The sequence below is a fragment of the Aulonocara sp. 'chitande type north' Nkhata Bay genome, linkage group LG7, assembly GCF_057382095.1.
Source record: "Aulonocara sp. 'chitande type north' Nkhata Bay isolate Kocher_YH1m ecotype deep benthic linkage group LG7, A_spYH_male_GT1.1, whole genome shotgun sequence".
Lineage (NCBI taxonomy): Eukaryota > Metazoa > Chordata > Actinopteri > Cichliformes > Cichlidae > Aulonocara > Aulonocara sp. 'chitande type north' Nkhata Bay.
Window position 1 is genome coordinate 12188065 of NC_141350.1, and position 14428 is coordinate 12202492.

At 43.8% G+C, this 14428-nt stretch overlaps 1 long non-coding RNA gene across 2 annotated transcripts; it reads left to right on the top strand.

Annotated features, from left to right (window-relative positions):
* The first annotated feature begins 1123 nt into the window (after positions 1 to 1123).
* Positions 1124 to 12100, top strand: LOC147324656 (uncharacterized). Of its 2 annotated transcripts, none has more exons than XR_015130546.1 (4): positions 1124 to 1599; positions 10168 to 10312; positions 10699 to 10760; positions 10909 to 12100. It is a non-coding gene; the product is annotated as an uncharacterized LOC147324656 (long non-coding RNA). The 2 variants fall into 2 exon arrangements; XR_015130545.1 differs by having other exon boundaries at positions 11045 to 12097.
* Positions 12101 to 14428: the final 2328 nt, after the last annotated feature.

The following is a 14428-nucleotide window of genomic DNA, read 5'->3' on the forward strand; positions in this document are numbered from 1 at the left end:
TAGAAAAAAAACACAAATCACAAAAAAGTCATGCTTCTTCATCAAATTACTGCTCAGAAATAATGAAAATTTTCCATTTTGAAGACTAGACAATCAAAAAGTAAGTGAGGATCAAGTAGGTGAGGGAAGGACTGGATGCAAAGTCAAGCTTTGGGAAGCACATGTAATCAAAAACATCTCCATCATTGCTACTTTCAGTAGATCAAAGGTGGTGTGGTGTTATTGGTAGCGTTCATTGTGTTTGTAGATTGGCTGCTTCATCAGTGTTAATTTTGACAGCAAACTTTCTTAAAACTTTTTTAGTTTTAGTCATAGTTTAGGCATCAAATTCTAATTGACTAAATACCATATTTTTTTACTGAGAGAACTTCAAGAGACAATCCAGCAGTTCGCACTGTTTTATAATTAGGCAGTTAAAAGTTCAGGTTGCATGTCATGGTTCTGGGTGTTTGACCCAACTTTTGAGTTTATTGTGTTTTTTCCAAGTGTTTTTGTGTTATTATGATGATTTAGGTTTCACTAGTCAGTCCTGAGTTTTTCTTGCTGTTTTCAGAGTTTTCTTGTGTTCCGTGTTTCCCCTCCTTGTGTCTCCTCCCGTTGTCCCCTCAGCCTGTCTAGTCCCAATGGATTAGTCTGTGTCTTAGTATTTCCTGTTTTATTTTGACAGTCTCCCGTCCTGTGTTCAGTTTTGCTTCCTCTTGTGTCATTAGGTCTGTTCATCACAGCTATGTTCCCCATGTGTTTCCACTTCCCTCGTCACCCCATGTGCATTTATTGTGTGAGTTTTCTTTCGTTCATTGTCAGGTTGTTTGTTAGTCTTCCCCATCTATTGTTTTTTTTCCTTGTTACCTGTGTGTTGCTCTGAGTTTAGTTTCTCCCAGTTTAGATCAGTTATTGGCTTTTGGTTTTGAGTTTCTGTTGTAGTGTTAGATCTGAATTCTTGAATTGGATTTAGTTTTAGTTCCTTCGTTGAGGTTGTTATCTGTGTCATGTTCCTCTTGGTTCCTTCTTCTGTCTCAACTGCTTGTGCTTACACAAATGCTCCCTTGTCTGTCTTTATGTTCTTTTTGATTATTTCCTGTTTTACTCGATTTAACCTGTGTCCTCTGATTCCCATGCACTGTTGTTCTGCTAAAAACTCCACTCTATGACTCAAAATTGATATCTAACACAAATAAAATAAAAAATTAAAACAGAAAAAACAAAAGGTATAACATTTCTTCTTTTTTCTGTCTACAGTGGTAGCAGCAGCTGTGGGGATATCGGGCCAGACTCACGTATTTCTGGATAAAACCCAGACAAGAGTGATTGCTCCATCTGGGTCATCTCTGACTTTGCACTGCTGCTTGAGCACAAAGAAATATGAGAGATATCGAGTGTCTTGGTATTTTAGCTCACATGGACCTTCATTCAGCAACTCAGGGAATCTGTGCAGTAAAATAATTAACAAGTTTGCAAACAGTTCCACTGAAGGCAGTGAAAATACACACATTTTATCTGTTGTTAATGAAACATGCAGTGGATGGTACTTTTGCAAAATCACAGGAGAGGTTCCCAGTTTAACAGAAATTCGGAGCAATGGAAAAGAAGTACTGGTTTGTAAGTATTCTTGTAGTGACATTTTACTTTAACTAGCATGTGTGAGCAATGCGCAGAAATGTAATAACTGGTTTAGTTATACATTTTGATACTAATTCATATGCTTTACCCACTGATACTTCAAATAAACTGGCTTACAAAGATTAAATGAATGTGTAACATATGTGTTAAATACTTGTGAATTTCACCCAAAACACTTTCTTTTTTTGGATTAAATATGTCATTTTTGCATCTCACTCTCCTACCTGTGTGATCTGAGTCTGTGTGCGTTCATGTGCGTGTGTGCGCTGCGTGGTGACGTAGGCGCGTGCATGTGTGCCCCGGTCACAGCTCCTTTCAGCATGGCCGGAGGTAAGTCACTGCCACGTTGCTCTCAGCTAATTAAAGTTTGTTCGGATCCCAAGCTGCAGTGTGAATACAGCCGAACCGCCGCGTTTTTATTTGTCATTAAGAGACTCATTCGGGATAAGTTTTGTGGAGGGCGGAGTTCACTAATATACACTTATAATGAGTTTTAGTCGAGAACGCAGCTAAAATGCTAGCATGCTAAGTTAGCCTGATCGCTAGCGGCTTGAGAGCGTACTCGCGGCAGTCTCCCTTTTTTTAACAGCATGCACTCTTTTTTCCTTCGTCAGGAGAGGTGTACTGGCAGTCGCATGACACACACAGATCGAACACATATTTCTGTGTTGCAGATGTACAGTAAAGAGCCAAAGACCAGTACTGTCTCCTGCCTCTTACTTTCACGCCAGAACACAACGCAGAACAACAGGCGTAACACATGAACGGGTTACATTGGTGCCGTGACCCTTTGGATTCATCAAACATCGACGTCATCTCGATCACCGTGGGGAGCTCGTCGCAATTGCCCTCGTTCCAAGTTGGTTGCTTTTCCTAACTTGTGTGGGACTTTTTGAATGAGCTTGGACATTTAATCTGCTCAATTCTCATCCTGGATAACATTAAGTGTTAGTTAAGAATACTGTGTTTGCTTTTGTACAGTTGCACTATTTGGAATCTTGTTTCTTGTGATTGTGCTTTATTCATCATTATGGAGTCAGCATCTGGTTCAGAGGCAACTGGTGTTCCTGATGGGGAGGTTTCCTCTAATGTTGGTATGGGGCGAGGGTGGTTTCTTGGGGATGGGGTTCAGACACCTAAAGTTGGTGTGTCATTTGCTCCCAAGTTTTGTTCCACTCGTCTCCAGGTTCCCCCCTGTGACATTCAGACCCCGCAGACAGCTGGCAGTGCTGAGTTGAGTACACTCATCTCAGATTTGGCCAATCAGATTGGTCAGTCCATTGTAGCCCAGCTGCAAGGTGATAAGGGGACCAGTATGCCTACTGAAAGCTCTAAGGTTGAGCAGGGACCCCCTGAGCTAAATTTGTCTGGGGTGAAACTTGTCTTGCAATCAGACATCAAGGAGCCACCAGTTTTCAGGGGTGATGGCAGTGATAAATTTTCCATTCATGAATGGGTTGAAATGATGGAAATGTACTTTGTAAAACGCAACACACCAACAGATCAGCGAGGATGTAGTGAGGGTCACCCTACGTCACAACCCCTCACTTGACCATGTCCAGGTTCCTGAATTGATATTTGACATTCTGAAACAGCACTTTAGTGTATTGACTTACTCTTCTATGCCTATGGCTGACTTCTATAACACGAAACCATTACAACATGAGGGAGTGATGGAATATTGGATAAGGCTAAACAATGCTATTGACGTTGCTGACGAGTGCTTGCGTAGGCAGGGGCGTAATGTTGAGGATCCAGGGCGTGAGGTCTCGATGATGTTCATCAAGTATTGCCCTGACCCCATCCTCTTGAACAGGCTCAGCATCAAAGCAGCTGAGGAGTGGACAACCACTGAGGTTCAAGAACGCATTGATAGCTTCCAGCGTGAACTCAGGGCACGCAGTCAGGGCAGTTTCCACACCTCACAGAGGAGAGAGGTTAGCCACAACTGCTCTATTGTGCCTCAAGAAGCGATGGCATCACAGCCTGGGCAGGCCAGTGTCGCCTTGCAGTCTCAGCCTACAGCACCAGCCTCAAACCTTGCTTGTCAGCTTTCGCCCACAGCAGCTTGCTTCACTCCTGTTCTAGCTGATGTTTCGACAACCTGTCCTTCTGGGACATCAGTGTCTTCTTGTCCGGGCGCCTACTCCTACTCCTCAGTTCCAACAGTCACCAACATACAGTGTGTCCACTCAATCTAGTCAGCAGTCAGTTGGTTGCGAGCTTGGTTCGACTAACACCCAAGCTTTTGATGTGACCGGCATGCGCGCTCTGATCAGCCTCTTGGATCGCGTGATTGCATGTCAGAATGTGCAGACTACAGCCCCTGCATCTGCACCTTCGCAGCGTTTTACCCGCGGGCCCTTTCTTAAGAAGAGTTGTCAGGTCTGTGGCAACACTGGTCATTCCACTCACATGCACTGCAGGAGAGAGAATCTCTGTCTTGCATGCTTTGCTCCTGGTCATTGGAAAAAGGACTGTCACAGTCGTCGTGAGGGACGGGAGGCCGGGGCTGTCGCGAGGCAGGGTTGGCCTTCGGAAAACTGAATCACCCACACTTGGAGAGGGGCAGTGTGGGGGATGAACCTAATACCCTCAATCATGATGAATCGGATCTCGAAATTCTTTATGTCAACACCTGTTCAACAATGCCAGAGGGATACCGTGTCGTGGTTCAGGGACCAGCAGTAGTGCCTACATTTAGTGAATTGTTCTACACCCAAGTTGCAGTGAATGACAAGGTTAACTTGAGGGGCATGATGGATTCCGGGTCTATGGCTTGCACTATGAGTGAAGAGGCCGAGAAGTCACTTAGAGAGGCTGGGGCTCTTGTGAGTGGACCGCAGTCGGCCGAACGTATTGTGCTGGTTGGCTGTGGTGGGAAGCAGACCCACCCAAAGTGCGTTTATGACTTGACACTTACTGTCCACGGTGTGAAATGCATTGTACCAGTTTTGGTAGTGTCGGGCCAGCGTGATGAGCTCATCATTGGCTCCAATGTTCTCAAGTACCTGATGCGAGTTATGAAACATTCTGATGACTATTGGAAGCTTGTGTCTGTGGGAAGCAAGCACTCGCTTCTTGACTATGAGCACTTCTTGGACATGATGTCGTGCACCACCAGATGGAGGGGTGAGGAGGTTCCTGACAAAATTGGCACTGTGAAACTGCCTCGTGCTGTGACATTACTCCCACGGTGTGAGCATCTGGTATGGGGCAGGCTGCCCAGCAATGTGCCAGTCTCTCCAGGCAGCACAATCATCGTGGAACCTTGCACCTCTGGGTCTGGGCCGAGAGACGTTCTTGTTGGCCGGGTGATCACATCCATGTGGGGTGATTGGTGGGTGCCATTGAAGATGACCAATCTCTCCTCAAAACCACTAACCTTGAAACGCAACTCGAGGGTTGCTGTCGTTTCATCTTGCCTTGCGGTGGAGGACCTTGATTTCCAGCAGGACTCCTGCAAGATGGCGAGTATGGCCCAGGTACCAGTCAGTGGGCCAGCTGCTACTGAGGCCGACTTGAATGACAGGTTGTGCTCCCTAGGTTTGGGTGATCTTGACATTGACTCATGCCATGCCAGCTTACAATCAAAGAGAGAGCTTGTTGAGCTAATTGAGCAGTATGAGGACATCTTCTCTAGACACCCGCTTGACTGTGGCGAAGCTAAACGCTTTGTACATCGGATCCACCTGACTGATGAACGCCCATTCCGTATGCCTTACAGAAGAGTACCCCCTGCTCATTACCAACAACTAAGGCAGGTACTCACTGACATGGAGGAGAAAGGGATTATTCGCAAATCCATCAGCGAGTATGCATCCCCCCTCGTCATGGTCTGGAAAAAGGATGGTGGATTGCGGATTTGTACGGACTTCAGGTGGTTGAATGCGCGGACTCTTAAGGATGCGCACCCACTCCCTCACCAAGCGGATTGCCTTGCCGCGCTTGGGGGCAATGCCTTCTTCAGCACGATGGACTTAACCTCTGGGTTTTACAACATTCCAATGTGTGAGGAGGATAAGAAGTACACCGCTTTCACAACGCCTGTTGGCCTCTACGAATACAACCGGATGCCACAAGGGCTCTGCAATAGCCCAGCTTCATTTATGCGCATGATGCTGAACATCTTTGGTGACCTCAACTTCACCAGTCTGCTCTGCTACTTGGATGACCTCCTGGTCTTTGCTCCCACTGAAGAGGAAGCCCTGTGCCGGCTCCGAGCTGTTTTTCAAAGGTTGAGAGACAACAATCTCAAGTTGAGTCCAAAGAAGTGTCATCTGCTGCGGAAGTCAGTCAGGTTTCTTGGTCATGTCATCGACCAGACCGGAGTGGCTGTGGACCCAGCTAAGGTGGAAGTGATTTCCAAGATGCCAAAGGAGGCTCTAATGGAGAAGGATGGTTGCACTCCTTCTGTGAAAAGGATTAAGTCCTTTTTAGGAATGGTCTTTTTCTATCAGTGCTTCATTCCTGGTTGCTCAGCCATTGCCAAGCCTCTGTTTGCTCTGACGGCTGGTCAGAAGAGGAAGGGACGGACTAGTCACGCTGGGAGGGGTGCTGGCATGTTCAGGAAGTTGACTGCTGCAGATTGGAGCCCTGCATGTGACAAGGCCTTTCATAAACTGAAGGACGACCTCCTTAACTGTGCCGTGTTGGCTCACCCTGACTTTTCACGACCGTTTATTTTGTCTGTGGATGCTTCTCTGGATGGACTGGGAGCGGTTTTATCACAATTGCCTATCGACGGGGATAAGGCACGCCCTATTGCTTTTGCGAGCAAAGCACTAAGCAGGTCACAGCAGAGATACCCAGCCCATCGCCTTGAGTTCATGGCCCTGAAGTGGAGCATCTCTGAAAAGTTCAGCCACTGGTTGAAGGGGCACCAGTTCACAGTGTGGACTGACAACAACCCGCTCGTTTATGTATTGACCAAACCCAAGCTGGACGCTTATGAACAAAGGTGGGTGGCTAAGCTGTCATCCTACAACTTTGATTTGAGGTACATCCCAGGTCGAAAGAATGTTGTAGCAGATGCACTTAGTCGTGACCCCTTCACCTATTCTATTGGTGGGCGCTTGCTTCAGGAGCCCTACGAGCACTTGGTGCGGAATGCAGAAGGTGCGGCGGCTCATGAGGTGCAGGACGCTTTCAGGTTTGGTGTCCAAAATATTCAGGTTGCCCAACAACCTGTTCCAGCTCTGACCTCAGAAGATTCCTACAGTTCGTCGGAAGTCACGGCTACCTTGGTTCACCATAATTACTGGGAAACCGCTGCGGAGAATAGAGCTGCCTCCCTTCTCTACCTTGTTCAGCAGTTGCAACCAGTTGGCAATGATGTACTGCCATCACTTACCTTACATGAGCTGGAGGACCACCAACTTCAAGATCCCGTCATCTCCGCTGTCCTGCCACTCGTAGCCCGCAGGAGGCGCCCTTCCAGGCGTGAGAGACATGGTATGGATTCCAGGGCACTGGCCCTATTGAAGCACTGGGAGAGGCTCAAGGTTCGGGATGGCATTCTCTACAGGGAGACGAGAGACCCTGTGAGCAAAACAAAGAGACTCCAGTTGGTGTTGCCAGTGAATTTACGGGTGCAGGCCTTGAAAGGTGTCCACGATTTGGCAGGGCACCAGGGTCAAGTTCGCACCCTCCACCTAGCAAGGCAACGTTTTTTCTGGCTCAATATGGAGAGGGATGTGAAGGAGCATGTTCGGTGCTGTGGAAGGTGCATACTTGCCAAGACTCCAGAGCCTGCAGCACGAGCCCCATTAGAGAGCATTAAGACCTCTGCTCCCATGGAGCTCATCTGCATTGACTTTTGGTCAGCAGAGGACAAAAAGAAGCGCTCTGTTGATGTGCTTGTGGCAACTGACCACTTCACGAAAATGGCCTTTGCTTTCCCGTGCAAGAATCAGACTGCCAAGCAGGTTGCCAGAAAGTTATGGGACTGTGTTTTTTGTGTATATGGTTTCCCTGAGCGTATTCACTCAGACCAAGGTCCCAGCTTTGAGAGTGAATTATTTTCTGAGCTTCTGCAGATTTCGGGCGTTGCCAAGTCTCACACTACAGCTTATCACCCTATGGGCAATGGGGGCACGGAGCGGTTCAACCGCACACTTGGCAACATGCTGCGAGCTCTCCCTCTCAGAGCCAAACAGGAATGGCCGCAGCAGATTCAGACATTGACCTTTGCTTATAATGCAACTGTTCACGAGACTACTGGATATGCCCCATTCTACTTGATGTTCGGCCGTGTCCCACGACTACCGGTCGACGTTATGTTCAAGTCTGTTTTGCATGATCCCATTGTGGTGGACTTTAACGGCTACTCCAAGCTTCTTCTGTCATACTTGTCTGAGGCTGCCAAGATCGCCCGGGAGCACACCAGCAATGAGCAGGAGCATCAGGCTCGTCAATACAATAAGAAAATCAAAGGTGTGTCTCTGAACGTTGGGGATCGCGTCCTGCTTGCCAATAAAGGCGAGCGGGGCAAGAAGAAACTTGCAGACAAGTGGGAGCCTCAGGTTTACACTGTTGTGGAGAGGCATCCCAGGACCCACATTTACAGGATCAGTGACTCTTCAGGCCAGAGTAAGGTTGTACACAGAAACCTTCTGTTGGACGTGAGTTTCCTTCCTGTCCAGGATTCGTTGGGAAGTCAGTCCCTAGATTTTTTCTCCAGTGAGGGGGATCTCAGTGCTTGTGGGGATCTGGAGGACCCTGGCAGTCTAGAGACAGAGTCTACCGCAGCAAGGACTTCCTTGTGGGTCCTTTCGGATTTGAGCCATGGAGTGGATGTGGATTCTGTGGCAGGAGAGCATGCCTCACAGTCCACGGATCGTCAGCATGGTTCATGTGATGGTGCGGCTGTGGACAATGCCCTACCTGACTCTCAGACTTGCACAACGCACACTTCAGCAAGCCCTTCTGGTCAGGCCCAGCACCTTGCTCTTCCTACTCCGGTTGACTGTTCCGCTACCTCTGATTTGACACAGTCTGGCACAGATTCTGTTCCAGGTGCCTGTCATGGGGACGCTGTTGTTCCGCAGACTGTTCCTTTTTCTGGCTCAGACATCAATCAGACCTCTGGTCAGCCGTATACTGGGCAGCCATCCAACTTGCCAAGACATGACTCTGACCATGCCAATGTTCGAAGCAGAGTGGTTACCAGAGCAGGTCGGGTGGTAAAGTCAGTCAACAGGCTGATAGAAAACATGGTCCAGAAGCCTATTACATGGGGCCTGTTACCGCCACGGGAGGCTCGGCCTCTGACGTAGACTGTTTTTTTTGGTCATCCCATTGCGTATTATGAATGTGTTGTACTTGCTTGAGGCATCATGACACCCACCCTGGGCGTGTTTATGGGACCACGTTTGATGAGGTGTAGGCTGCACCTTTGTGTTCTGAAAGGGTTGGAGGCCTGATCAACCTATCCAACTTCTTTTAATCCATTTATGGATAGTTTTTTAACTGAACTATGGGATAAGATCCTTGGGTTGCCTGTTCTGGAGGTGATGGTAGTTCAGCATCGTTGTGCCTCTTGGTACTGCAGTACCATTCAGATGTGTAGTGATTTTGGTGAAATTCAGGGGGGGGTGAATGTAACATATGTGTTAAATACTTGTGAATTTCACCCAAAACACTTTCTTTTTTTGGATTAAATATGTCATTTTTGCATCTCACTCTCCTACCTGTGTGATCTGAGTCTGTGTGCGTTCATGTGCGTGTGTGCGCTGCGTGGTGACGTAGGCGCGTGCATGTGTGCCCCGGTCACAGCTCCTTTCAGCATGGCCGGAGGTAAGTCACTGCCACGTTGCTCTCAGCTAATTAAAGTTTGTTCGGATCCCAAGCTGCAGTGTGAATACAGCCGAACCGCCGCGTTTTTGTTTGTCATTAAGAGACTCATTCGGGATAAGTTTTGTGGAGGGCGGAGTTCACTAATATACACTTATAATGAGTTTTAGTCGAGAACGCAGCTAAAATGCTAGCATGCTAAGTTAGCCTGATCGCTAGCGGCTTGAGAGCGTACTCGCGGCAGTCTCCCTTTTTTTAACAGCATGCACTCTTTTTTCCTTCGTCAGGAGAGGTGTACTGGCAGTCGCATGACACACACAGATCGAACACATATTTCTGTGTTGCAGGTATGGAGATGTTCTTATGTTTTGGAGATGCAGTCTTTCATTTATTGTTCTTATAAGTTGTTTTGATGTTTTTTCAGTGACATATTATTTATTTTGTGCTTTTTGTTTTTGAGAGCTTAAGTTAATGTTTTAAAACAATTTGTTGTATTTGATTCATTACATTAATGTACATTAATGAAGCTGCAGGCACAGCTCCTTTCAGCATGGCCGGAGGAGAGGTGTACTGGCAGTCGCATGACACACACAGATCGAACACATATTTCTGTGTTGCAGATGTACAGTAAAGAGCCAAAGACCAGTACTGTCTCCTGCCTCTTACTTTCACGCCAGAACACAACGCAGAACAACAGGCGTAACACATGAACGGGTTACAAATGCTCATCAGAAACTAGTATTTTGCCCACAGCAAACATCTTTCAAAGAAGAAGAAGAAGAAAAGGAGCTAAGCCCTGTTCAGGCCGTTCGTGCAGCGTGCCCAAAAAGAAGCGTAAATTTTTTTTTGTCGAGCCGTTACAACAGACAACAATCTTGTGGATCAACAGAAGAGCAATGTAAGACTAAGTATCTCTTGTATGTGTATATTTATGTATTTAACTTGTATTTATATTAAACTTATACAATTAGCAGATGCACACTTAGGTTTGTAAGATGCATCTCCTTTCCGCAAGTAACGACAGGAGTGCCAAAGCAGCCAAACATTTGTATCAGTACTTTATTGTTACATGGTTATGTCATAGGTTAGGGTATATTATAATAATTTGAGTTCTGCTATACAGATAAATTTAACTTGCAGTTAGACATAGTAATGAGCAGAATAGCAAATTACCTTTTACAGGGAGTGGATTAGTAAAGTAAAGAGTTAGTAAAATTTCACTCTTTTTGTGTAGCAAGTCTAATAGTGAAGAGCCTTTTTTGTGATGTGTATTTGACTTTTCAGCTGTGTGGACAATGGCCAAAAGAAGAGCCTAAACACGTCGATTCAGCTGCAACAGGCCCCAGGTAGCCTATCTAAATACTAATTTACATTACCTTTGTTTCTTTCATTTATAGTGTTCATTACATGTTTGCATTACCCAAAACCAGTAAGCACATCATGCATAAATATTGTTTAAATCTATTGTCTCTCATTTCCTTTTAATCCCCACAGTGGTCACGCATATGTCCTTCAAACGAACTTATATAACTTAATGCCATCATAATACTGTTTGTTGTGCCACGTCTACCTTTCACTATTCACTGCACACAAGATGTTCAAAATCAAATTTTAACCTTGATGTTTTCAGTGATCATCAAGGATCGCAGTTCAGCACGCCAGTGAATACTAACTGCCTCCAACCGACACTTTGCTCCTGATAATGTGTACATCTAATTATTAAAAAACATTCTGATTAGGTCGACAGCTCATCAGGAAAGGACAGAAAAACAATAAACAAATCCAATTTACTTCATATACTCAAAGGCTGTCAATGACAAAAAGGAGTAAAACAGAAGCTAAGGACATAAAGGATGCTGTGGCCATTGGGTTTTATCATTTCTATTTTTTCTGAATTTTTACCTTCAAATCTTAATATTAATTCAATCTTTTTTATTATATATACATTTTTGTTGTACAATCATTGCAAATTAGAGAATTTTTTAAATCTTGAAAGTTTTTTTTCTACAAGAATAAACAGAAATTATTGAAAGTGTCTCTCTTCATCTTTGTGTTTTAAACAATGCAAAATGTCCTGTAATCTTATCATCATGTGCTTATGATTTTTCTAACAAATGACTGAATTTTATGCATTACCAATGTGAAATCACAGCCTAATCTTAATGCAGATGTTTGCACACATACAGTACTGTACATGCAAAAGATGCTTGAAGTGGGGAAACACTTCAAGACATTTTCTCTGTGGGAGGATTGTTCACCTATTTCCAATCCTGATTATGACCGCCACCTCTCAGGCCGCCCATATGTCTGTAAAGTCAGTTATGATCTGGGTGTCTGGTTTATGATTATATCAGGCTGCAGTGACTTGACAAAAACTTTTTTTTATGAGTCAGACGTGACTAATAAATTAGACCAAATATAAAATGTAATGAATTATGTGATATAAAAAATGGATTTTCTTTCAGTAACCTCAAAGAAATTTGTTCATCGTGCATTTTTTTAACCATCATACCTTCTTTTTTGTTTTTTGCTTTCTTACACTCAATCTCAACATGTTCAGTGCTGAATTAAATTAAAACAAATGAAATTGAGACCATAACGCTGCACGGGTCTGAGATTCTGCTCTGTATTAAACTGTCTGCAAACAGCATCTCTGAGTGCTCTCGTTATTGGTGATAGATTCAAATAAAAATTGAGGCAGACCCCTGTGGTGCTCACGTCTTTTCTGCAGTACAAAAGAATAAATAAAGACAAATATTATAGCATACAATAGTAATTATTTTTGTCTTCTGTTATGTACAATCTGTTGGAAATAGTTATTCAGCAAATAGAAAAACACCAGTCGGCCAAAAGATATAATAGAGATATTCAAAATGTGTTATTTGAGAATTGTTTAGAGGAAAAATGTTTTTTGACATAACTGTGACTTCATACTGTGGAGGTTAAATTCAAAAACTCATCACTGCAGTCAGATGATTTTATTAATGCCCCATTAGTAGGTGTGCACAAAGTCCCCCTTCATATAGTTTTAAATGTATGCCTGTAGATTAATGAGCTTTTCCTGGTTCTAATTATAGCACAGCAACACCATAGCAACAGCATGGCCACAACGTCCTCATATTTCTTGGCCTCCTCATTCATTTCTAAATGCTGTCTTATGGGATTTTAAAGTGAGGATATTACTTTGATGCATGCACTGATTTTATCAGTCTAAAACCCTTAATTAGATATCTTATAAAAGTATTTCAAAACTTTGTGGATTCTCTGCCTTGAAGGCACACTTGAAATCCTGTTTGATGCAGATAAACAGGCAGCTCACATGGTTGAGGTTTTGATTAAAAGTCCCAAAGTCACTTGTCTCAACTGAGGTTTTAAAACAGCCCTGTCGTGTGGTTTTTTTTCCATCTGAATTAATAAAAGAATGACAAGTGTGTTTGAGGGGTTTTTGTAAAAAATGTAAGACTAGAGAGCTGCAGTGTTGACATCACACCCCGAATAACCTCTCACAATATTTTTTTTCCATAAAAGAGACAAACATCTTTACTTCTGAGAACATCGTGAATTCGCAACAACTGTTATTGCAAATCAGAACCTTGGTTATTTTCCACAAATTAAGGCAATGATTACTTTGTCCCAAGTGTCAAAAGTAGCAGTGCTTTGGTCTCTACTGGTTTTTGCATCACTTTTACATCATTCAGCCCTCCTCTCAATTTAGGCATGCAGTCCAAAGAATAAACCACAATTTTATTATTTAAATAAAATCCATTCTTATCTTAACACATGAAATAAACAACATAACATAAATACTCCATACAAAGGCTGTCCTTTTAATACTAGCTGACTTCAAACCTGTAGGTTCTGACTTCTCTTTCAATACTGACCAGAAGGAAGGAGCAGGATTACTTATTTATTTATTTACATTTAACATGAGATGAGATTAATTCCACTACTAGGATAAGGATGCTTGGCTGAAAAGCATCAGGATAAGACCTGCATATAACTGGTCTGCACTTATAAAGCGCCTTTTGGACCTTTGCAGTAATACAAAGCATTTTAGATTATGTTTCACATCCAACCACATCTACACACTTACACGACAATGCCACGCATGATGCTTGCTTTCTGTCAGAAGTACCTCCTGAGAGTTCTCCTGATGGCAGGAGAAAGGCACCAGCAGCCCTGTGATCAGTGGACAACCTGGTCCACTGCCTGAGTTGTGGCTACATTGTGAAAGTTTCTTGTAGTCAGCTGATCCTTCAAAATCAGTTTCTGAACTTATTCTACATGTTTAGATTTGTCTTTAAAAAAAAAAAAAAGAATTGCTCAACAATTGTCAATTGCTCGACTACCTAAAAGGGATAAGCAACTGTCTGTTTTTCCAAGTCATAGATTAACCTTTAATCAATTATGCCAATTTTCAGTTAATATACTGACTATTGTTTGTGATGATTTGTGTTTTTAATATTTTCAATATTTTATCTCTCATATTTTTCTTTTGAAAGAGTTTAAATGCATTTTTGTATTTCAGTTCCTCCTGCTGTTGCTTCTAATTCATCTCACGTGCCAGACTGTCTTTATCCTCAAAGCAGTGGAGCATCTCCACACTCCTTGTGTCATTCCTCTTTGTTTCACGTGTCTGATCTCTGCCCCTGTTTTTTTATGCGTCGTTAGTCTTTACGCATTGTTTGGTTCTTTGGATCTCTGGATGGTTCATGGACTCTGTCGTTTTTCCTGCTCCTTATCTACATTTTTGTGCCTGACCTACCTCTGCTTTGTTTAGAAACACTTGGATTTTGGACCTCGCGCCGTGTCTGATCCCTGCATGTGAGACTGCTCTCGCTCTCTTTAACTCTGCTCCTCCTACGTGTGCCTGTGGTGATTTATCAGGATTCATGAGCTGAATGACAGCGAATCTTGTTGAGCCTTTTTTGTGAAAGAAAATCATTTAGTCCTAATTGGTGACATTAGGTTTATTAAATAAAAATAAATAACTACAGTGAGTTGTTATATGGTG